The sequence below is a fragment of the Podarcis liolepis genome (assembly GCF_965112155.1).
Source record: "Podarcis liolepis genome assembly, chromosome: 4".
In the NCBI taxonomy this organism is placed as follows: Eukaryota; Metazoa; Chordata; class Lepidosauria; order Squamata; family Lacertidae; genus Podarcis; species Podarcis liolepis.
In genome coordinates, this window is record NC_139558.1 from 94,550,157 (window position 1) to 94,574,979 (window position 24,823).

Consider the following 24,823-nt stretch of genomic DNA (forward strand, 5'->3'; position numbering starts at 1 on the left):
CGCACAGTGTGGTTTCCAAAGCATGCTGGATACAATAAATCTGTAGAAACATGCAGTTGTGGCTGGTGCCCATTGGGACTGGAAGAGCAGAAGGCAAAGAGCCCAAACTGAATTCTACAAGGGCAACACTGAGACCTAAGAGGAGGAAGCTGACAGCTAGCTTCATGGCTTGGGCTGGTTTTAAGTAAGAAGGCAGGAAGGTGCGAGCTGACTGAAGAAAGATTGAGACCATATCTACTGTCATGCGTCCAAGTTTCCAGCTTGATAACACTGCAAGCATCGTTAATTAAAAAGGAGGATTTATTGCAAAAACAACAGATAGCTCTGGATGGGTGTAACAAAGCCTCCAGCAGCACCAGTCAAGATGACCCGTCTGAAGACTGCTTCCAGTGTGACCAGAAGCAACTGAACTTTCACTTCATATGCCTTTTGTTTCGCTTCCTGTCTTGCAGCCCTCCCATTTGTCAAGACCTCGGACTGAGTGGGTCAGCTCCCTCCTCTTCCCCATTCTCTGGGAGGCTGTCTCTTAACTCTTTCCTGCCTGTTTGTGCTTCTGGTGAGCTTTGACTGCATTCTAGCTTGCTCCCCGCCATTCCCTTATCAGCCGGCATTCCAAAGGGGCGTTGGCACTAGTCAATGCCCATCCTGCATGGCAGTTAACCATCTCTTTTCCTGGCTGCTTTTTTCAGTTGGCAGCAAACCTTGCCTGGAAGCTGGCTCATTAATGACATCAACACCATACATTTATAGCACTATGATGGCGCTTTAAACAGTCATGGCTTCCCAAAAAATATTTCCGGAGAGTTGTTAGGAGGCCCCTATTCCCCTCTCACAGCTGCAATAATCAGAATGGTGTGACATTCAATTCTCCATCATAGGGAAATCTGAGAATTGGAGCTCTGCGAGGACAATAGGGGCCTCATGACAAGTCTCAGCACCCCTTAACATACAACTGTTCCCAGAATTCTTTTTTTTTTGGGGGGGGGGGGAACCTGACAGCTTAAATGTCATCATAGCGCTTTAAGTGTATGGTGTGATTGTGGCATGAAGTTGGTTGGGTAGTGCCCTGATTTCCCGAATAGAGAAGATTTCACTGGAATCATCTATCTCTATGTTAAAGTGTTCTTAAAGGTAAAAGGTAAAGGGACCCCTGACTGTGAGGTCCAGTCATGGCTGACTCTGGGGTTGTGGCGCTCATCTCGCTTTACTGGCCGAGGGAGCTTCCGGGTCATGTGGCCAGCATGGCTAAGCCGCTTCTGGCGAACCAGAGCAGCGCACGGAAATGCCGTTTACCTTCCCGCTGGAGCGGTACCTATTTATCCACTTGCACTTTGACGTGCTTTCGAACTGCTAGGTTGGCAGGAGCAGGGACCGAGCAACGGGAGCTCACCCCGTCTCAGGGATTCGAACCGCCGATCTTCTGATCGGCAAGCCCTAGGCTCTGTTGTTTAGACCACAGCACCACCCGCGTCCCATTTACCTGCTCTTACCTGCTCTAAAACAGTGTGCGCCACTCTTTTCCCTCCAGGTTTCCCTGGAGGTGGGATGTGGCATTGCTTTACAGCTGCAGGATGTGTTTCGTCGTCCTTCATCATCTCCCCTGCCCCTTCTGCTGCCCAGTTCCAGATCTCCTTGACACCGAAAATGGAATGAAGCTAATCATCTGCTCCTTTGGGTAAGAGACCGTTTAATACAGATGGCAAATCAGTTCCTTTTTCAGAGAGAGCATTTAATTAAATTAAAGTGTTTCAACACTGAAATATTAAAAAGGAGGGGCGGGGGGAACAACAGTAGCTGGATTTTATCATCTCTATAATGGAAAAAGGCCAGAAGTTCTGCTTTGCAGTCTGATTACCTCTGAAGTCCCCGCTAGCTTTTGTGGCTCGTCTTAATGGGTAGAGCTGTCTCATCCTGTCAATCAAGATCTGCCACTGTGATATTTATAATGTCTATATTATTATTCACAAGATCCTTTTCAAAGTTAAGTAGACCCTGATGTGCAGAGTTATATAACGGTCGTACCGCTGTTAACAAGACATGCCTTTGTATTCTAACAAGGAATGGAAGATAATAGGGGCAAAGCTGTTTTGGCTAGAGCTTAGAGATGCTGTCAGAGTTTGAATAGCAGTAGCTTTGAAAAGGATTTCACAAGCTCACGGGTAGTGAGCCCCCTTCAGATGTTGCCAAGCTACATTTTGCACCTTCCGTGGCAGTCAACGGGTTAACGTTGAACCCCAACAAGACAGAAGTACTGTTTCTGGGGGACAGAAGGTTGGAAAGTGTGTGGGGGGGATTCCCTGGTCCTGAATGGGGTAATTGTGCCCCTGGGAGTCATTTTGGATTCACAGCTGTCCATGGAGGTGCAGGTCAAGTCTGTGTCCAGGACAGCTGTCTACCAGCTTCAACTGGTACACCAGCTGAGACCCTACCTGTCCACAGACTGTCTCACCAGAGTGGTACATGCCCTAGTTATCTCCCACTTGGACTACTGCAATGTGCTCTACGTGGGGCTACCTTTGAAGGTGACTCGGAAACTACAACTAATCCAGAATGTGGCAGCAAGACTGGTGACTGGGAGTGGCCGCAGGGACCATATAACACTTGTCCTAAAGGATCTTCACTGGCTCCCAGTATGTTTCTGAGCACAATTCAAAGTGTTGGTGCTGACTTTTAAAGCCCTAAATGGCTTCGGTCCTGTAATAAATGTAGGGGTTACTCGTGCGCAAGTTGGTGCCACTCCTGGCTAGGTTGCCTGGTTAAACCTTTTCTGTCCGGACAGCCCTTCACTTCGTGGCTGTTTCAGTCGCTAGCAGAATCCGTCAGTGGGCATTTCTTAAACCTTTTCCAGCATAAAAGTTGTTTGACTCCAAGTCTCCTCCTACTCTCCCTGCGCGGAAGTCTTCTGCGCAGGGATGGCGTGGGTAGCGGAGGACCTGTGCTCTCCTCGCTGATCTCCGGCGAGGAGTCCTGGAGCCCCCTTGCCGATTCCCCCATCTGCCCCCCTTTATCCCTGGTGTTATGCTGATTTCCTTCCCCAGCTGGTGAGCCGCCTCTCCCCCTGCTGGGCCCTTCTCCAGCATCGTTTGAGAGCCTCGCCTCTGCCTCTGGCTCCGATGTCAGTTCCCTGACAGGTCCAGTATACACAAAGGAGCTTCTCCACCCCCATTGTTCAGCCCAGACACTGAGGTCCAGCTCCGAGGGCCTTCTGGTGGTTCACTCACTGCAAGAAGTGAAGTTATAGGGAACCAGGCAGAGGGCCTGCAAAAAATATCCTGGATCCTGCGGAGAGCTGTGCTCCATCAGTCGTGCTGTTAAAGTGAGTCCACACCTAACAGTTAAAAGCATTACAGAAGTAAAATCCAATGTAAATAACCAACTGATAGCCATGAGCTATGGGAAAGGAAAAAGAGGAACAAATGGTCCATAATTAATTCAGAAATAATTGCAGCGGGCAGAAAAACAGAAGAGATGGCATGCAGGGTGTTGGGGGAGTGAATACGAGAAAAATATAATGACTCCTGGAAAGCTTTCGGACAAATTCTGTCAGGCGGCAATTGATAAGAATTATCACACTATTGGAATGCTTTTTTCCTGCTTTTTTGGGGGGGAGGGGGGAGAGAAACATCCCTAATTGTATCATTAGCATGTGTATCTAGTGTTCACAAATATCGAGTTTGTGTCTAGCATTTGAAGGACCTCTTAGAATGCAAAGGGATCTCAGCCTATATTGGTTTGGAGCAGTGGTTCTCAAAACATTTACCTCTGGGCCACACTTTTCAGATTAAAAATTTGCTCGCAATCCTTGATTCATAACATGGGATATAACTGCTTTAGAACATGATCAGGGGATATCCAGAAAGTATAAAACAATGCAGCTACATAAGAGCACAAATCATTCTGAAAATATAATACTGATTGTCCTTGAATCTTTCTGCCACACTTGCCATCCTCTCCTGACACACCAGTGTGGCGTGCCACACCAAACACCAGTCAGATGTTACCATCAGTGCCGGACTTACGTATAAGCTAAACAAGCTATAGCTTAGGCTCCCACTCTCTTGGGGGCCCAAAAAAAAATTAAAGGGGAAAAAACCTGGATATACATTTCCAAAATATAAGATAAAAAAGAAATAAAATAAAACCTACATACAGTGTTTTGTGTTGTGTAGGCTCCTATGATGTAAGTAATGGGCCCCGCCTGCTAGCCTGCTCCCTAAAATATCACTGGTTTGCTCATTTCTATATATAAGGTGCCTAAATTCTGCATTGACCGGTTGCATGGCAACATGTGCAAATGGCTTTAGATACCTACTAGGTCCATAAATTACCATATAGCATATATTCAACACAAAAAAACAGCGACAAATTGTTGTTGACAAAGGACAGCTGGACATATAAAGGGCCCCATTACCTTCAGTAGCCTGGGGCCTCATCACACCTAAATCTGGCCCTGCTTACCGTTTTCTTTTTTTTGCTCCCCCCCCACCCCAATACAGCCATCAACTTCGGTCCTTTGGTTTCTTTCTCTCCTTCATATGCTGAAATGTTACTTGGCTGTCCCTCACCATTTGCTGCAGGATAGCAGCCCAAAGGACAGCGTCTTTGAAACGGTCCCATCTGCGCTATACATTTAAAGAAGTACCATGCCACTTTAAACAGTCGTGACTTTCCCCAAAGAGTCCTGGGAAATGTACCTTGTTAAGAGTGCTGGGACTTGTTAGGAGACCCTCCCACTATTGCACCCACAGAGCTACAATTTGCAGAGGGGTTTAACAATCAGACATAATATTTGGAAATTACAAAATAAGATTTGAAACAAGGTGATAAATTGCTGCTTATAATTCTATAATTGGGAACGCAGGAAAGGGAGATGTGAGGAAGTCCAAAAGGTTATGGAAGTATGATTTGCAGACAGCTGATTTCGTTCTATTTTTTCTATTCTATGTTTATTTTTTTTGCTTCTTTCTATTTATCTTTGTTTGTTGTATCTTGGTGATGGTATTTTATATGTTTGGTGATTTTACTGTCTAAAACCTTTAATAAATATCTTTTTTTAAAAAAAACAAAAACCAATCAATCTCGCTTCCCGGGGAACTCTGGGAATTGTAGCTGTGTGAAGGGAAGAGCTCCCAGCACCCTTAACAAACTGTAATTCTCTCTCTCTCTCTTTCACACGCGTGCGCGCGCGCGCACACACACACACACCCTTGCCAGGGGCAGAAAAAGGGGGTGCGGCAGGGGCTGGCCACCCCACATGGCACCACTGGGGGGGGGTGACAAAATGCCAGGTGGCACTCACTGTGGGGCCTGCAGTGCACCCAAGCCACGTGTTTCTCCTGGGGGTGATACAGTGGCTTGGGCGCCAGCAGGTTCTGCGCTGCCTCAAACGGTCCGCCCGCCACCTTCCCCTCAGCTGTAGGGTGGCAGAGTGGGAGGAGGCAGGCAGACTTCTCAGAGGCATAGCTGTCAACTTTTCCCTTGTGAGGAATCCTATTCGGAATAAGGGAATTTCTTTTTTAAAAAGGGAAATGTTGACAGCTATGCTCAGAGGCCCTGCAGAGTTCCAGACACTGAGATCCAGCGCCGAGGGTCTTCTGGCGGTTCCCTCATTGCGAGAAGTGAGGCTACAGGGAACCAGGCAGAGGGCCTTCTCGGTAGTGGCGCCCGCCCTGTGGAACGCCCTCCCATCAGATGTCAAAGAGATAAATAATTACCTGACATTCAGAAGACATCTTAAGGCAGCCCTGTTCAGGGAAGTTTTTAATATGTAACACTGTACTATTTTTAACACTGATTGGGAGCCGCCCAGAGTGGCTGGGGAAACTCAGCCAGATGGGCGGGGTATAAATAATAAATTATTATTATTATTATTATTATTATTATTATTATTATTATTATTATTATTGAGTCTCCTGCCCCGGTTGGCCCCTGGGCGCAGGGCATGCACACTGCTCCAGGCACCCTATTAGCTTGTTCCACCGCTGCCCTTTGCTCCCCCCCCCACTGGGGGGGGGGCTGCTCTCTAGCACAAACGGCAGTTAAGTTTTCCTTGTACAGTGGTACCTCGGGTTACAGACACTTCAGGTTACAGACTCTGCTAACCCAGAAATAGTAGCTCGGGTTAAGAACTTTGCTTCAGGATGAGAACAGAAATTGTGCTCTGGCAGTGCGGCGGCAGCAGGAGGCCCCATTAGCTAAAGTGGCGCTTCAGGTTAAGAACAGTTTCAGGTTAAGAACGGACCTCTGGAACAAATTAAGTACCGTATTTTTCACTCTATAGGATGCACCTGACCATAGGACGCACCTTGTTTTAGAGGGGAAGAACAAGAAAAAAAAAATCTCCCCCTCTCTGCTCAGTGCCCCTTCAGTGAAGCGGCAGGAGAAACGGAGCCCCTTCCATTTCTCCTCCCGCTTGGCTGAAGGGGCGCTGCGCAGCTCTCTCTCTCTGCTGAAGGCAGGAGAGTCTTGCTCTCCTGGCTTCAGCAAAAGGAACCCGAAGCCTGCGGAGCGCAGCGGGACCTCCCACTGCACTCCGGAGGCTTCAGGCAGCTATCCCTGAAGCCTTCGGAGTGCAGCACGAGTTCCCACTGCGCTCCGGAGGCTTTGGGTTCCTTTTGCTGAAGCCGGGACTGCAAGACTCTCCTGGCTTCAGTGAAAGAAACCTGAAGCCTGCGGAGCGCAGCGGGAACTTGTGCTACACTCCGAAGGCTTCAGGTGGCTATCCCTGAAGTTTGGAGAGCGATAGGGGTCAGTGCACACCGACCCCTCTCGCTCTCCAGGCTTCAGCGAAAGCATCGTGAAGCCCCCGGAGCGTGGAGAGAGCTCTCCCTCTGCACTTCGGAGGCTTTGCGTTGCTATCGCTGAAGCCAAGGAGCCTGCATTTGCTCCATAGGACGCACACACATTTCCCCTTAATTTTTGGAGGGGGAAAAGTGCGTCCTATAGAGTGAAAAATATGGTACTTAACCCGAGGTACCACTGTATAGCTGTTTGCTCTGATTAAAGCTAAGAAGCAGGTTTTCCCTGGGAAAAGACTGGGGGCAAGTGGGAAAACCGTTTGGACCCATGCTTTCTAGGCATAAGACAGGCAGAAGTGTGGATGAGCTCTCTCTTTCTCTCAGAATCCCTGCACATAGAAAAGTAGTATGCAAGGCAAAGGGCCAGGCTAGAACTCATGTGGTTTTCTCTCTCTGTGTGTATTATTGTGTGTGCATATTTGTGGGGAATTTTGCACGTAGATGTGAACTCCATTTGCAGCCTTGACATGGATTTACAGTTTCAGTGAGAAGAGGGCCTTTGCGTTTTTCGCTAGGTGTATTTAGCAATGCAAATATCACCGCATAAAGCCAAACCAAACTAATAGTAAGATAAATTTGTTTGGGCTCAAAGGAGGCATCTGCCTGAAAGCCTCAAACTGAGCAGACAAAAGGAAGAAGTATTGGTTGATGTAATATTTATCACTCAAATCACTAATGCTACAATGATCAAAGGAAATCTATTTGCCAGTGGGATGCTGGGGACAAACATTGTCTGTGGCTGAAAACAGGAACAGTGGAATATATATGAATCCGGAATACCATTTTCATACATTAAAATGCTCCGGGTTGCTCTAATTCTGCTCAGAATGAAAATATTCATGTGAAGACCCAAAAGGAGGACTTCATAAGCAATCAATTTCTCACGGAAAAGAATAGCTAAGATGTTGCGCTCTTGTCTTTGATAGCAATCCTGCAGCGTCGAAATAAATAAATAAACTAAAATAGAAAGAGTTCAAACTTTTAAAATATCGTATTCATAAAAGGTGCTGTCACAGTGTGGAGAGAACAAGGAACTTGGCTTGAAAGACGCATTGATTCTCCTTAAAAGACAAACTTGATGACGATGACGAAGATGAATGGGTTGTACCACTTTGGGCTGCCGGTGTGTGTGCAGGTGGCATTTCTGAACAGTACCCTGTGTAAGCTGGGCTTTGCTGGCCAGTTTTCTCGCTCAGAAAAGCTCTGCCAGAATTGCACCTTGCACTGTTCCATTTCCTCCCTGAAATAAATCAAGTATCTATGTTTAGGAAATGATGTGAGTGCTGACTTTCCAAGCTCTGTATTCCTTTGACATGCTGTAACAAATGTGTTTTGTCCTGGTGATCAACAAATTTTATGGCCCCTCTTATGCTCAGAACTCCATCTGTTTCCCAAATGCAACATGAGTGCAAGAAAGCGATTGCTAATCTTATAGTGTAGTGTAAAAAGCATCCAAAAACAACCTGGGGAGGTTTTTTTTTGGGGGGGGCTAGGTTATAATTTACTTCAGGGTTTTTATTTTATAGCATCCTTATTCCCTGGTGGATAGTGTCACTCAGCTATGCCCTGCCATGTGACTCTCCTTGAGAATAGGGCAGAAGTCTCTTTCTCCAGAATAGCTCATGTGTTCAGCTGTGTCCTCTGGCCACAACCACTGACACCTGGGAACTTAGTACATGGGTGAGAATCATAGAACTGTAGGGTTGAAAGGGACCACGAGGGTCATCTAGTTCAATGCTCTGCAATGCAGGATTCTTTTGCCCAATGTGGGGCTCAAACTCACAACCCTGTAAGAGCCTTATTGTAATGGTTGTGTCTCTCCCATAGAAGTGAAACAACTCCGGCAGCAATTAACCCGAGGTACCACTGTACTTCTTGGGAGAAAAGCAATGACAAACCTAGACAGCATCTTAAAAAGCAGAGACATCACCTTGCCGACAAAGGTCCATATAGTTAAAGCTATGGTTTCCCCAGTAGTGATGTATGGAAGTGAGAGCTGGACCTTAAAGAAGGCTGATTGCTGAAGAATTCTTGCTTTTGAATTATGGTGCTGGAGGAGACTCTTGAGAGTCCCATGGACTGCAAGTAGATCAAACCTATCCATTCTGAAGGAAATCAGCCCTGAGTGCCCACTGGAAGGACAGATCCTGAAGCTGAGGCTCCAGTACTTTGGCCACCTCGTGAGAAGAGAAGACTCCCTGGAAAAGGCCCTGATGTTGGGAAAGATGGAGGGCACAAGGAGAAGGGGACGAAAGAGGACGAGATGGTTGGACAGTGTTCTCGAAGCTACTAACATGAGTTTGACCAAGCTGCAGGAGGCAGTGGAAGACAGGAGTGCCTGGCGTGCTCTGGTCCATGTGGTCACGAAGAGTTGGACACGACTAAACGACTAAACAATAACAACCACTGTACTCTCATTTTCCTACTCGTATTGAAATACTGCCCCTCAATGAGGCCAAACTTAGATTCACAAAATGTTTAGGGGTATGCGTCCCCCTGCGTCCCCCCCAGAAAAACAGCACTGGGTCCTACCCTCTGGGGCAGCAGAATACAAGCTTGCTCCATCTTCCATGTGACAGGCCAACAGATATTTGAAGATGGCTATCTTATCACATCTCAGTCTTCTCTTCTCCGTGCTAAACATCCCCAACTCTCTCAACCATTCCTCATAAGGCATTTTATCCTCTTGTTCACCCTCCTCTGCACACATTCCAACTTCTATATTGTCATGTGGTTTGGACATCTTAGCACTGTCTCAGCATTGCTTTTTTTCCAAGGAGGGGTGCCTAAATAATGAAATGTTGAAAGTAAATGGGGGAAAAAAGAATACAATTCATTAGATGTGAATACATACCTAATTAACGTATCCCATCTGTTAGAAATTTATATTTGTATAAACACACATACTTGACAGTATTCTTAAACAAGGATATTTCCTTTGGTAATGCTAGGTGGGAAGAGGACTTCCACAATTACAAGATTTACTTCCAATCGCATAAATCAGGCTTCCTCAACCTCAGCCCTCCAGATGTTTTTGGCCTACAGCTCCCATGATCCCTAGCTAGCAGGACCAGCGGTCAGGGATGGTGGGAATTGTAGTCTCAAAACATCTGGAGGGCCGAGGTTGAGGAAGCCTGGCATAAATGATCACCTCATTCTAGCATCACGTATACAGAGCGAGAAGTACTGTTGGGCCTGTTAAGATAGGACAGTTTCAGCCAATGGCTTTTGAGCCAAAGGTTATCTAAACAGCTGCTGGCTTAATCCATGTTGGAGCCAAATTGGTACATTAAGAGAAAACCTGTTCGCACTGGTTCTATTTTTACACACTAAAGCGCAGCAAAGAGAAACCAACAAGTGTAACGGAAAGGAAGTAATTGGGCTAATGGGCTCAAATGTAGCTTGCTGTGATCAAATAGGGAGAGTAATGTATCATGATTTTATTTATTCCTTTCTTATTTTGAATTCCGTTCTGTGGTGGAGCATAGGCAATGTTCACTTGGTGGAAGACAGCATTAGAGATGTGTAAAGCCATTCAGAGAAATTCTCCACCTGTGAGAATAACCGTGAGGAAAAGCCATAGGTTCAATCCGCAGTATCTCCAGGTAGGGTTAGGATAGAACCCTGCCAGAAATTCTGGAAAGCCACACTGCTTGCCAATGCAGACAGTACTGAGAAAGGTAGCCACTTGTTTGTCTTGGAATGTTCCAAAATGCATTTGCCTACTTTGGTTAAAATGAATACCAAAATGTTTATACTAGGATCAAATGTGTAAAAATTGTATTTTTTCCCTGGGTAAAATGGCTATTTATCTGACATTTTGGTTCGCCATAATGAAGGGATTTTGGAAGATTTTGCAACAAAAGTGGCCTGCATGCTAATGCAATTGTTGTTGTTGTTGCTGCTGCTGCTGCAGTTAAATTTATTTGTAACCCGCCTTTCGCCCAAACCGGGACTCAAAAACTAAAACAACACAGATAAAATACAAAAAGCTAAAAATATATACAAGGTAATCATTAAAGAATAGTTAAACTCTAATAGGTTTGAAACAATATATAAAAAGCAAATATATTAAAATACAGATAGTAAAAGCAAGACAGTAACCTGCATCTTCTTTGCTTCACTTATTTGTTGTGTTTCTCTCTGAGAAAAAGAAAAAAACTTACTGTATTTTTCGCTCTATAAGACGCACCAGACCACAAGACGCACCTAGTTTTTGGAGGAGGAAAACAAGAACAAAAATATTCTGAATCTCAGAAGCCAGAACAGCAAGAGGGATCACTGCGCAGTGAAAGCAGCGATCCCTCTTGCTCTTCTGGCTTCTGGGATAGCTGCGCAGCCTGCGTTCGTTCCATAAGATGCACACACATTCCCCCCCCCCCTTTTTAGGAGGGAAAAAGTGAGTCTTATAGAGCAAAAAACACGGTATCTATTCAGCATGCAAATGATTGGTAAATGGAACTCCAGGATATGACATCATCACTCCTGTTATGAAATAAGTAGCGTATTGAAATATACTCGGAGCCCTGCAGTGATTTCATGCTCTTTATTGCAGCTTGTAAAACAGTGATTGAATTTCCCTCCAAACCTCAGTCCTTTATATACATTATTTGCACAATGAGTCCCATCTGATTGGCTGATTTTGCTTCCCTCCTGGAGCCTGATTGGTCTTCTCTTGCAGGCCAATCAGTTGTTGCATTCTATGGTATTACCAGCCTAATAGGCTGCTTAACTTCCTCCTGGAGCCTGATTGGTCTTCCCCTGCAAGCCAATCAGTTGTTGCATTCTAGGATCGTACCTGCCTATTGTTCTAGGATCCAAGCTTAGTACATAACACTTATCCTCACCCCTGCTTGCTCATTGGTTTCTGCGATGCTGGTGTTTTCCTGGAAAGCACTGAGATGTCTTCCTGTTTCCCTCATCACGTCTCAGAAGCAGGCACACCCCCCCCCCTCCAATTACTGAAGTAGCTTTTTGTTTTATTTCATTCATTTCAAATCTCCCCGCACGGCTTTGTTTGTCTTTGCGATTCTCCTTGAAGTGCTTTTTGAAATGTTAAGAGTACCATGTTCGACAATCCCTGGGAGGGACTCCTGCCGCTTTAAGTGATCAATAGGGGTAAAAACAGTTATTACGCAACCCCGTAGTGACACAGAAAGCAGTGCTCTGCAAAATGAAGCATCCTTAGGTCAAGAGTCCTACTGAGTGCAGGGGAAATATTCTTAAGGTCTCGCCTTAATCTCGAGGTCTTACTTTATTGCCTTGGTTCATCTTCCAGCGAATCCCAGTCTGGGTTTGTGTTTATGTTTCAAGTACGGCATGTGATTGGCTGGCTGGCTGACTCATGGAGCTATCTTTTTTTTTTAAAAAAATAATTTTTTATTAAGTTGTACAGTTTTATAATCATCACAATCAACATAGAAACAATAAAGAATAACATTCCCCATCCTCCGATGACTTCCCTCAACTTCCTCTTCTGGTTCTTTGGATATTTGCTTCCCCTTCTTGTTTTATTCTTCCTTAATATTATAGTCTTTAACTTAACTGTTGTTATAGTCTTAACGTTTTTATACCATACTTATTATCAAGTTTCCTCTTATACTTTGTTATTTTCCAGTTTTTACATCTATTTTCCAGTTTTTACATCTTAATTTCTATATTTATTTTGTTATGATGCTATATGGCTTTAGCAGAAATGTTATAAAGAATTAAGTAAAAATAGATTGTTAATGGGCCAAAGTGGAAAATTTAAGGTTAGATTGTGTTAAGACAAATTATAGAACAAAAATTGAGAAAGATGGAAAGGATTTGCTGAAATAGCTAATTGAACTAGAATACAAAAAAGGGAGGTGTGAGGAGGTCAATGAAACAAGTAAATGAAAGGTAAAGACACGGAAATATTGGATGTGTTTTTAAATGTTTTTGTTTTTCTTGTTGTTTTGCTGTATTGTTTTTTTCTTTTTATTATTGATGTATTGTAAGGTATTGTTCTGTTTTGTTCAACTTTTTATTGTTTCTTCTTTTTTCTGTAACTTTCAAACCTCTAATAAATATCATTTTTTTAAAAAAATATTTTGTTAATTGTAGGTGTTTCCTCAAACCCTGCTAGTGAGTCCACTTCTTTACAATGTTTCTGTAAATACAACATAAATGGTTCCCAGTCTTTAAAAAAGTCTCTATTGTTCTTATCTCTGAGTTTTCCCGTGACCTTTGCCATTTCAGCACACTCCATCAGTTTTTCTTGCCATTCTTCTTTAGTTGGTATCTTGTCATCTTTCCATTTTGGGGCTAGTAATATCCTAGCCACTGTTGTTGCATACGTAAATAACGTCTTCTGCTCTTTGGGCAAGTCTTGTCCTATAATGTCTAACGTGACTCATGGAGCTATCAACATTGTTGGAGAAAATCCTCACAAGACAGGAAGCTGAAATTTGGTGCACGCTCATCAGGGGATCTTTGGATTTGTAGAAAAGTCTGACCGTGGCACATTCTGCAAAACAGGAGGCATAAGGAGCATGGCAGGGCTCCAATCAGCCCAGGGACCACCATTTTAATTTCCCACAATACTCCCTGTTGCATTGGAGGCACTGTGGGAAATTTAAAAGGTGGCTCCTACCCTGATGTTGGGAAAGATGGAGGGCACAAGGAGAAGGGGACAACAGAGGATGAGATGGTTGGCTGGTGTTCTCGAAGCTACCAGCATGAGTTTGACCAAACTGCGGGAGGCAGTGGAAGACAGGAGTGCCTGGTGTGCTCTGGTCCATGGAGTAACGAAGAGTCGGACACGACTAAACGACTAAACAACAACAAAAGACTCAGCCACCCAATTCTCTATTTTTTTAAAAAAAAAAAATTTATTAACTTTTCAAGGTTTATACAAAAAAGACAAAAAACAAAAATACAAAAAATTTAAAACACATATAATCTCACTCACTTGTTTTCTTTTAACTTATTTCTCGGACCTCCTCATACCTCCCCTTTTTGTATTCCAATTCAGATTATTCCTTCAGCAAATCCTCTCCCTTAATTTTCACTTAATTTTACACCTTTCTTTCTTCTACCCCCCCAATTATCTTAATCATTACAGCTAATAACCACTTAAATTCAGTCCAACATCAATCTAACATTCACTAATTTTATAATATTTCCCAAGATAGTCCTTAAATTTCTTCCAATCTTCTTCCGCCATCTCTCTTCCCTGGTTTCGGATTCTGCCAGTCATTTCTGCCAATCCCATGTAGTCTATCACCTTCATCTGTCATCAGCCACCCAATTCTCAACTGAGTACTGAACATAATAATAGATGAATATGCTGTGATGCAGCAGCTAATGAAACTAATACAGCTTTAGGCTACATCAACATAAGTATAGTGTCCAGATCAAGGGAGATAATAGTAGCACTGTATTCTGCTGGACATTGATGTAATGTGTCCAGTTATGGGCACCACAATTGAAGGTGGATATTGACCAGCAAGAACGTGTGCAGAGGAAAGCAACCAAGATGATCAAGGACCTGGAAACCAAGACTTATGAGGAACGATTGAGGGAGCTGGGTATGTTTAGTCTGAAGAAGAGGAGACTGAGAAGAGATAGGATAGCCATCTTCAAATATCTAAAGGGCTTTTGTCTGGAAGATGGAGCAAGCCTGTAGAACTAAACCAATCAATTCCAGTTACTGGAAATGAGATTCTGATCAGGAATTCTGATTCTGCATCAGGAAGAACTGTATGATAGTAAGAGTTGATTGACAGTGGAACGGACTCTCTTAGAAGGTGGTGGACTCTCTTTCCTAAACAGAGGTTAGATGGCCATCTGTCATTGATGCTTTAGTTGGGATTCCTGTATAGCAGGGCATTGGACTAGATGTCCCTTTGGAGTCCCCTTCAACTCAACAGTTGATTCTATTAATATCCCTACTAGATCAGAGCAAAGGCCCATCTAGTCCACCATCCTGGTTCTTTGGTGGCCAACTGGATGTCTATGGGAACTTCACAACCAGGACCTCAGTGCAACAATGCTCCCCCCATGTTTGATTTCCGACAAGTGGTATTCAGAGGCATACTGGGTGTCATTCAGCTAAATTCTACTCAGAGTAGATCCACTGAGATTAATGGATCTAACCTAGTCGTGTTCATGAACTCCAATAGGTCTACTCTGAACAAAACTTAGTAAGGTAAAGGGACCCCTGACCATTAGGACCAGTCGCGGATGACTCTGGGGTTGTGGCACTCAATTCGCTTTATTGGCCAAGGGAGCCGGCGTACAGCTTCCGGGTCATGTGGCCAGCATGACTAAGCCGCTTCTTGCGAACCAGAACAGCACACGGAAACGGTGTTTACCTTCCCTCTGGAGCGGTACCTATTTATCTACTTGCACTTTGATGTGCTTTCAAACTGCTAGGTTGGCAGGAGCAGGGACCGAGCAACGGGAGCTCACCCCCTCGCGGGGATTTGAACCGCCGACCTTCTGATCAGCAAGCCCTAGGCTCTGTGGTTTAACCCATGAGTGCCACCCGCGTCCCTGAACAAAACTTAGCTGAACACTATTCACCGCCTCTAATTAAAACAAGCAAGCCTCTTGGGAACGGGGAAATCTGGGATCGGGGCAGGGCAAACAGCAAGTTGAGTTCCCAAGGCAACAATGTCTAGGAATGTCTTATAAGCATAAGGTCACTGTTTTCATAGAATCATAGAATTGTAGAGTTGGAGGGGATCATGGAGGTCATCTAGTCTAACCCCCTGCAGTGCAGGAATCTTTTGCCTAGTGTGAGCCTGAAACCCCTGACCCCGAGACGTTAAGAGGTTAAGAGGGGGGGGAATAGGGGAAAGGGCAAACTTTCATCATTGTTCACTTTGCATAGCCTATCCTCCATGGAGAGGGATTTTTGGATGGGTGGGTGGGAGATACTATGCCAGATTCCCAACCTTAATGGTGGGCATTTATCTCATAAATGTAATTAAAATAGCCTCGTGTACATGTGTGTGTTTCACATTTAATTTTTAATGTATTATTTGTTGCGGGTCACTTAAAGATATATATATATATATACACACACACATCCCTCTCTCCTCTTCTCTCCAGGGTACTGAGGGCAATCTAAAACCAAACAAAGCTACCAGAAATATACAACATGTCCAGTTCTCTATTATCTCCTTTTTAAAGCCACATCAATTCCATGCACCTGAGCCTATGAATGCACAATGATTTGATTGGACAGTCGAAACAGTAGGCCTCCAGTCAAAATCTACTAGGGTGTTCCGGAAGTGTCCATTGGTTCATACATATTTATATATTCGTGGGTGTCTTACTTGTCACATCAGGTGTTTTATGATTTTGTTTACTGCTGCTCTCTGATGTATTTATTGCTTGGTTGGTTTCCCAGAAACTCTTGCGGAGTCTGGGAAAGATCTGATAAAAGGGGGCACTTTGCCGCATGGAATGGCCTCTCCACGGTGCAAGCTGATTCCGATATTAATCACCCAGACAGTTACCTCTGCCTATTTAGGTAATGATGGAGCATTTAATTTCCAAAACTTCCAGTGCTTTTGTGTGTTTGTGAGTGTGCACACACACCTCAAGGAAAAGTAAAGCCCAACGCTCCTGCCATTGATTTTATTTTAATTCTCCACCCACCTTAAAGCAGTTTAAACTAATTCACATGCCTTGGCATTTGAGTTCAATAAACATGAATTAAATTATTTACTCAGGGGATATAGGATTCGGCAATCATTGCGTTGGGCTAGCAGGAGGCGTCTTTATCAATCTTTGATACAGCACTTTGGAGCTGTGATACTAACACCGCTTATTGGGTACAAGCTCTGTTGAAAGAAAGATGTCTCCATGGGAGCAACTTGCACAGAAACCCAGTGGGCACTATCCATCAAAGCTCAGTCTCTCTGGGGACAACTGCATGAGGAAGTGGTTGACTGCTTAGGTTGGAACACAGGGAGTCTCCTGGTACTGAGTTGGATCTTTGGGTCATCTAGCTAAATATAGTCTAAAATGACTGGCGGTGGTTCTCCAGAATTCCAGGCAGGAGTCTTTTTCAGCCACCTGGAGATACTGGGAATTGAAACAGATTATCTATCACCGAGCTGTCCCAAGGATTGAACCTCCCAGTGCCCAAGGACTGTTGGACCTTGCTTATCCCCTAAGGTCTGCTGACCATATGAGGGTAGTTTGGTGACAATATATTTCATAGGAAGCTGTCCAATCCCAAATGAGACCTTGTAGCTCAGTCCAGTCAACACTGACTAGTAGTGGCTCTCCAGGGTTTCAGATGTCCAAGTCATTTCTGGAGATGATGTGGATGGAACATTTGTGTTTTTCATGCAAAGCAGATGCTCTTCCACTGAGCCTACAGTCCTCCCCTTAGAAATGGCTGGTCATTGGTCATTGTTAAGAGGATCTCTTGGGATTTGAAATAGGTACAAGAGGCCAAGCATGGAGCCCAGTGTAGTGCAGCTTCAATGGCTGGCGGGTCCTCCTCTCTCATGCTCAGAAGGAGCCAGCCACTGAAGCCACATCACACTCACTTCTGTGCCTGGCCTCTTCTGCTCCATTGTCATGTACTTACGTACGGCTCTACTTACTTATGATTCCAGTTATGACCTTCAGTAGGTGCTTCAACTTATGAATTTTCCTCTAGATATGAACAGAGGCCTTGCCAGCAGCCTGGAGCTTGCCCAGCCAGCTGCAGGGCAGTGCTGGAGCCTCCGCTGCTGGGAAGAGGGCCCCCACCCCACCCCCGAAGCTGTGGAAGAGGTGCCGCCTGCAAGAAGCACAGCAGGGTGCACTGCAGCCCCAAACCCTGCTGAGGAATTCATCTTAGGAAGTCCAGAGAAGAACTTGGCCTGGCAAGAAAAAAAAGTGACCCTGGCCGAAGTGAATCAGCTCTTTACTGACCCTTGTCCCACCCCCAGCTTGTAGCCAGTTAAGCCCACCCACCCTCAGTGCACGTAATAAAAAAAATGTTATTTTTTTTCATCTACAATACTGTCTTATTTATTTTATAGTACAGTACATTGATTATTTGAGTGCTCACTGGAAGGACAGCTGAGGCTCCAATACTTTGGCCACCTCATGAGAAGAGAAGACTTCCTGGGAAAGACCCTGATGCTGGGAAAGATGGAGGGCCCAAGGAGAAGGGGACGACAGAAGACGGGATGGTTGGATAGTGTTCTCGAAGCTACCAGAATGAGTTTGACCAAACTGCGGGAGGCAGTGGAAGACAGGAGTGCCTGGCGTGCTCTGGTCCATGGGGTCACGAAGAGTCGGACACAACTAAATGATTAAACAACAACAACAACACATTGATTATTGCCTTCATTTTATGGATCTATGGTCTCGTTAGACAGTAAAATCCGTGTTAAATTGCTGTTTTAGGGCGTGTTTTTCATCGTCTAGAACGGATCAATTCACTTTCCCATTACTTTCTGTGGAAAAGTGAGCCTCTACTTACGTACGTTTCTAGTTATGACTGGACCTCCGGAATGGATTATGGTTGTAAATAGAGGTTCCACTGTATAGATTTGGAACAGTGGTTTGCAGAGGGGCAAATTTCAGAAGGCAGAAGCTGGGAAATGCTGGACGGAGAACAGCTAGGAGAGGAAGCACTGGAAGAGAGAGGGTTAACAAATTCACAGTCTCTGGACAGCTTTCCTCCACTCAGACCAAGGTCAAGAAGAGCTCAGAAAGTCTCAGAACAGAAAGCACAGAGGGTACAAGCTCAGATTACAAGACATAGGAGTGATCTAGATTAATAGGGACGGAAGGGGGAATGATCCTTAACTGGGAGCAATTAATTCTATAGGATTAAAACCCATTGAAGTCAGATAGACCACTCCTGCCACTGGAGGGGGCTCTCATGCACCCTTGGCACTTATTTTCATACTTCTCCTAGTGCCCCTTGTGACACTTCACTGTATGTTGGTCTCTCCTCTCCCCCTCCCCCTTTAGGTTCCTAAGAACACCAAGCCACTCTTGTTTACAGAGCAGAACTGGGGGGGGGGTGTTCTTTGTTCTCAGACCTCTGGAGGCTTGTTTACCACAGGACCATCCTTTGGGCTTCTCCTATCTCCTTGTGCTGAGGTTCCTTCTCCTGCGGGAGCGGGTGGCGCTGTGGTCTAAACCACTGAGCCTCTTGGGCTTGTCAATCAGAAGGTCAGCAGTGTGAGTCTGTGTGATGGGGTGAGCTCCCATTGCTCTGTCCCAGCTCCTGCCAACCTAACAGTTCGAAAGCACACCAGTGCAAGTAGATAATTAGGTACTGCTGTGGCAGGAAGGTAAACAGCATTTCTGTGTATTCTGGCTCACATCACGGTATCCTGTTGTGCCAGAAGCAGTTTAGTCATGTGGACCACATGACCCAGAAATCTGTCTGTGGACAAACGCTGGCTCCCGCAGCCTGAAGCGAGATGAGCGCTGCATCCCATAGTCGCCTTTGACTGAACTTAACCATCCAGGGTTCCTTGACCTTTATCTTTTTTTCCTTCTCCTTCTTTCTCCAAGGCCTGCTACTGTGCACAATTAACACAGAAATCCCAGCCAGTGTGGTGTAGTGGTTAAGAGCAGTGGACTCGTAATCTGGTGAACCGGGTTCGCGTCTCCGCTCCTCCACATGCAGCTGCTGGGTGACCTTGGGCTAGTCACACTTCTTTGAAGTCTCCCAGCCTCACTCACCTCACAGAGTGTTTGTTGTGGGGGAGGAAGGGAAAGGAGATTGTTAGCCGCTTTGAGACTCCTTAGGGTAATGATAAAGCAGGATATCAAATCCAAACTCCTCTTCCTCTTCTTCTTCCTCCTCCTCCTCCTCTCCTCCTCCTCCTCCTCCTCCTCTTTCCATTCATACCACTCTCCTGTTCTGCAAGGACATATTTAGATTGTATATTTTTTGCTGCTGCTGGGAAAGGGGCAGGATCCAGTATAGCAGAAAGACTCTAAGCTAGGGACCTTAGAAAGCAAGAAGGCTGGGGAAAAATGGGATGTTGAGCTTCATATAAAGTATATTTTTTTGCTTGAGGTGTCCAGCTCATATAAGAAGACAGGCAGATTATGTTTCCAGGACATGCATAAGGCTTCTCTTTCTCTCACACTCCCTTCAATATATACAAATTTCAGATGGTTTAGAAAATAGACTCACACTTTTCATTTGAGTTCGTTGAAGGATTCAGCCTGGCTCAACCACTAAAGATAAGTTTCTAAGGCGTCTCCATAAGGAAGCCTTTGTTCCAGACCTACTTAAAGATAAAAGATATTTTCCTGACACCTGTAGTCTACACTCTCTCCAGTGCCTGGGACTGTTTGGGTTTTGTCCAGGAGTAATGATAACACTGACCCATTCTCAGGTGGTGGAAGGAACATCATCTCATCCTGCTGGAATGCCCATTAGTGCTCCAAAACGGCCTTGTTAAATCTTACAACAGATGCCACATTTGCTCATAATGATGTTGATGGTGCCTAGAAGGGATCTTTATTCCGTTATATTCCCTGACGTTCCCCTGGAAAAAAAAGTTTCCAGTTAATGAGATCTTCTTTGGGTTTATTACACACAAGGCTGAAAGGATGAAAAGATCAAGGGTATTAATAAAGCTACTCCGCTTCTCCCGAGCACCCAGCCAGCAATTCACTTTTTTGTGATACAAAGGAAGGTGCTGCGATCGCCTGTGATAGATGAAGCAAACAATGACTGTTTCCCAAATAGACCCAATTAAGCTTCTATACTAACAGTGATCTTGGTGCTCACAGGCTGATGGTCAGGGAGTCTGTTTGGAGGGGAAGCCATGGAAACCAGGAGTCCTGATCATCAGTAGAGACCCAGTAAGCTTGCAAAAAGAGAAAAAGGAAAAGTCCACTAGCTTAGAGCATATGATTTAGAGGGATTCTTGCAGTAGACAGAGTTAGCTTTAGGGAAGGACCTTTGATTGAAGAAAGTCCCATGTTCAATTGCTTGGTAGAAGAGTTTGGATTTGATATCCCGATTTATCACTACCTGAAGTCTTAAAGCGGCTAACATTCTCCTTTCCCTTCCTCCCCCGCAACAAACACTCTGTGAGGTGAGTGAGGCTGAGAGACTTCAGAGAAGTGTGACTGGCCCAAGGTCACCCAGCAGCTGCATGTGGAGGAGCGGAGACGCGAACCCGGTTCCCCAGATTACGAGTCTACCGCTCTTAACCACTACACCACGCTGGCTTGGTACAGCTGGGAGAGACTCCTGTCTGAAACCCTGGAGGGCAGGTCAGTGTAGACAATACTGAGCAAGGCACCAGCAAAATATGTCCACCACTCATCTACTTTCCAATAGTTGACTCTTGAGTTGCTGGTGAAAGGGAGATAATGATGGGGCTAGACAAACCTTGGAAGGGAGGGAGCTCTACAACTTAAAGGCCACCACTCCAAGGGCCTTTCCTGTTGATCTTCAGAATGGGAGTATTGTTGGGATGTTCCATTCCACCATAAGGAACAGATGTGGGACTGTTGCATGTCACATGTCTGTAACACATACCAGCATTGCATGCTGGGAACTTCCATTTGCATATAGCTTTCTGTTTTGCTTTGGATATGAAGGATATCAGACATGTTTTCTTTTGTCCTGATGTACGCTGAATAAAACCTGCTTGTAAATATGCTCATACAGCCTCTCGTGCCACTTCAGCGTTTTCTCTGCTGAATAGTCTTCTAAAGCCTGGGCCACAGTTTTATGCTGCACCAAGGACCGGAGTTCGCCTGGCACACTGGCCGGTGGGCTGGAGCCAACTGGGGGCCTACCAATTGCCCCTGTTTCCTTGGGTGCATACCAACAAGTATGTGCTCCTTCAGATATTTGGGCCTAAGTCTTTTAGGGTTCTATACAGTGGTATCTTGGTTTTTGAACAGCTTAGTTCTCGAACAACTTGGAACCCGAATGCTGCAAGCCTGGAAGTAAATGTTCTGGTTTGCAAACTTTTTTTGGAAGCTGAACATGCATCATTTTTAGCGTTACGCTTCCAATTTGAGTGTCACACTTCCGTTTCAAGTGCAGTGTTTCTGTTTGGAGTGCTACACTGAAGTCTGTCTGTTCTTGCTATTTATTTTGCATTTTTGTTTTTGTGGCTTTTTGTTTTGTTTTTTGTAACTGTGTGGAACCCAGTTCAGCTACTTGATTGATTGATTGATTGATTGTGTGACTGCGGAAATGGATAAAAGCTGCAAAGCCAAGAGAACCATTAACAATAGAGGTAAATTGTTAAATTGCTGTTTTAGGGGTTGTTTTTAAAGGTCTGGAACGGATTAATCCATTTTGCATTACTTCCTATGGGAAAGCGTGCCTGGGTTTTGGAATGGACTTCCAGAACAGATTAAGTTTGAGAACGAAGGTACCACTGTATATCTTCTCAGGGGGACCCTGTAAGGTGCCCAGTTCCCATTCACAAGCTTATTTTGAGTCTCGAAAGCCACCCACCATTTGAATTTCCCACAGTGGCCTGGAGTGACTCTATGTCTGGTAATCTGGAGCAGTGTAGAAAACTCAAGGGTGAGACTGGCTCCTCACACCCAGCCACCACTGCCAAATGAGCCCATGACCAACCAAGGGTTCAAGAGGGTGGGAAGATGAAAACAGGCATCAGCTTTGATGAACGTGGTGCAGAGACCCAATGCGTCTTACCAGAAGGTTGGTGGTTTGAGCCCACCCAGAGATGGCTGTGGGCAGAATTCCTGCATTCCAGGGGGTTGGACTAGATGACCCTTGGGGTCCCTTCCAACTCTACAATTCTATGATTCATTCTATGGACCCTAGATGAGTGTTTGGGCCCTTGCAGCTGCCCAAGGGCATCAATTGTTGGGGCCAGCATCCCAACCGAGGAGCACAAAGTCATCAGCCAGTCAGCTCACAAGTCACTTACACTTTCTCCAACATTTTTTTTTTTTAAGTTTTCTTTTAGGTGTGGCTCCTAATCCACCATTCTTCACCAGCTGGCGAAAACTGTCACAAATGCAAATTGGGGCTTTACTCCAGATTAGGCCTCCTCGTTATTCAGAGCCGGTAGGAGAAACACACATTTTCAAAAGAGCCTTGTTCATGAAAGAGACTCGGAAGGCGTAGCTGTCATATACAAATCTTGTAAAAATATGAGGGGAATTTAATGCCATTCTAATATCTTGGAAGGTAAATTATTAATGTTCCCTGGGAAAGAGGAAAAATGCCGTCTACTAGGTTAAACACACAACCTGTCTTGAATGACATTCAGGTACCCTTGCTTTGAAAGTTAAAGAGAAAGTAAAGTCAACAGTATCTTTAGAAAGTCAAGTGTGGAATGCTAAGGGAAATTTGGCAGCTGAATGAAAGATTCACCTCACTTATCATAATCTCTTCTTAGTGCAGTTGTACGTTTTCAGTTTAGGATTCATCTACCAAATATCTCTTCTCTTGGAGAAGGTTCTGGGGTGTGTTTTAGAAGTAACCTTCTTCAACCTTGGGTCCATAGATGTTGTTGGACTACAAATCCCATCATCCTGGATCATTGGCTACACTGGCTGGGGATGATGGGAGTTGTGGTCCAATAGCATCCACCAAGTCCATTGGGTTTCTCCAGTTCTTTCCTATATACAGTTGTACCTTGGATCCCAAATGCCTTGAGAGTCGAACGTTTTGGCTCCCGAATGCCGCAAACCTGGAAGTGAGTGTTCCGGTTTGTGAACATTTTTTGGAACCCAAACCTCAAGCTTCCATGGCTTCCGTTTGGGTGTAGGAAGCTCCTGGAGCCAATCAGAAACTGTGCCTTGGTTGTTGAACGTTTTTGGAAGTCAAACGGACTTCTAGAATGGATTCCGTTCGACGACCAAGGTACGATTGTACTTGAAAGTGCACTCTAGATTATAAACATTGTGGATAATTAATTATTTTTTTCCTATGGACAGCAGTCTAAGGTGAGACATGGAGATGAAGAGTCATAGGAGCAGCCAGCAATCAAAACCAAAGAATAATTCAGAATCATAAAACAAATCAGGAGTCAGGATTAAGGAATAACTGAGAATATAAATCAAAAAGCAGAATGATGGAGAAGTTCTTTTCATTGGTTTCACTTCGTAAAAACATGCCAGGCAATTCAGAACCACACAAATCCCGGGTAAACTTTGGATGAGGAGGGGAATTCTGGAACAGCCCTATGTGATGTCTTTTTAGGAGAACAATACTGTTTTATAATGTTGTACATGTTGTTGTTGTTTAGTCGTTTAGTCGTGTCCGACTCTTCGTGACCCCATGGACCAGAGCACGCCAGGCGCTTCTGTCTTCTACTGCCTCCCGCAGTTTAGTCAAATTCATGCTGGTAGTTTCGAGAACACCAGCCAACCATCTCGTCCTCTGTCGTCCCCTTCTCCTTGTGCCCTCCATCTTTCCCAACATCAGGGTCTCTTCCAGGGAGTCTTCTCTTCTCATGAGGTGGCCAAAGTATTGGAGCCTTAGCTTCACGATCTGTCCTTCCAGTGAGCACTCAGGGCTGATTTCCTTAAGAATGCATACGTTTGTTCTTCTTGCAGTCCATGGGGCTCTCAAGAGTCTCCTCCAGCACCATAATTCAAAAGCATCAATTCTTTGGCGAAATGTTGTACATAGTATGCCCCACATCCAGCAAGGCTTTATCAAACAAAAGTTTAGATCTCTAGGGTAAGGAATTCCTTCTCCTGCTCAGAAGCTATTCCCTTAATGCTTGCTTCCTACTGTTTATCAGCATGGCCATCAGCCAAAGCAACCTAAACCCTGATCTTGCCACATTTTATAAGTAAACCAGGGTCCAATCAATTATAGGACAAAGGCAATCCAAGGATAATATTGGGTAGATTCCAGAGGTTCATCTAGGCAGCTCATCAGCCATATTCAAGTGTCCTACTCATGGTTGACAACCACATGAGAGCAGGCAGTGGGGTCATGCTATGTAGTCTCTCCACCTATTGTCTACACATAGAATGCAAGTGTCTGAATGGAGGGGGAACACTCAGAACCTGAACATCCAAGTGTGGTGTTCATGGTAGGCTCTTCTGTGCTTGGA

At 44.8% G+C, this 24,823-nt stretch overlaps 1 long non-coding RNA gene across 1 annotated transcript; it reads left to right on the top strand.

Annotated features, from left to right (window-relative positions):
- Positions 1–448: 448 nt before the first annotated feature.
- On the top strand, positions 449–23,769 carry LOC310705479. Its single transcript, XR_014525326.1, has 3 exons — positions 449–556; positions 1,529–1,675; positions 23,694–23,769. It is a non-coding gene; the product is annotated as an uncharacterized lncRNA (long non-coding RNA).
- The last annotated feature ends 1,054 nt before the right edge of the window (positions 23,770–24,823 follow it).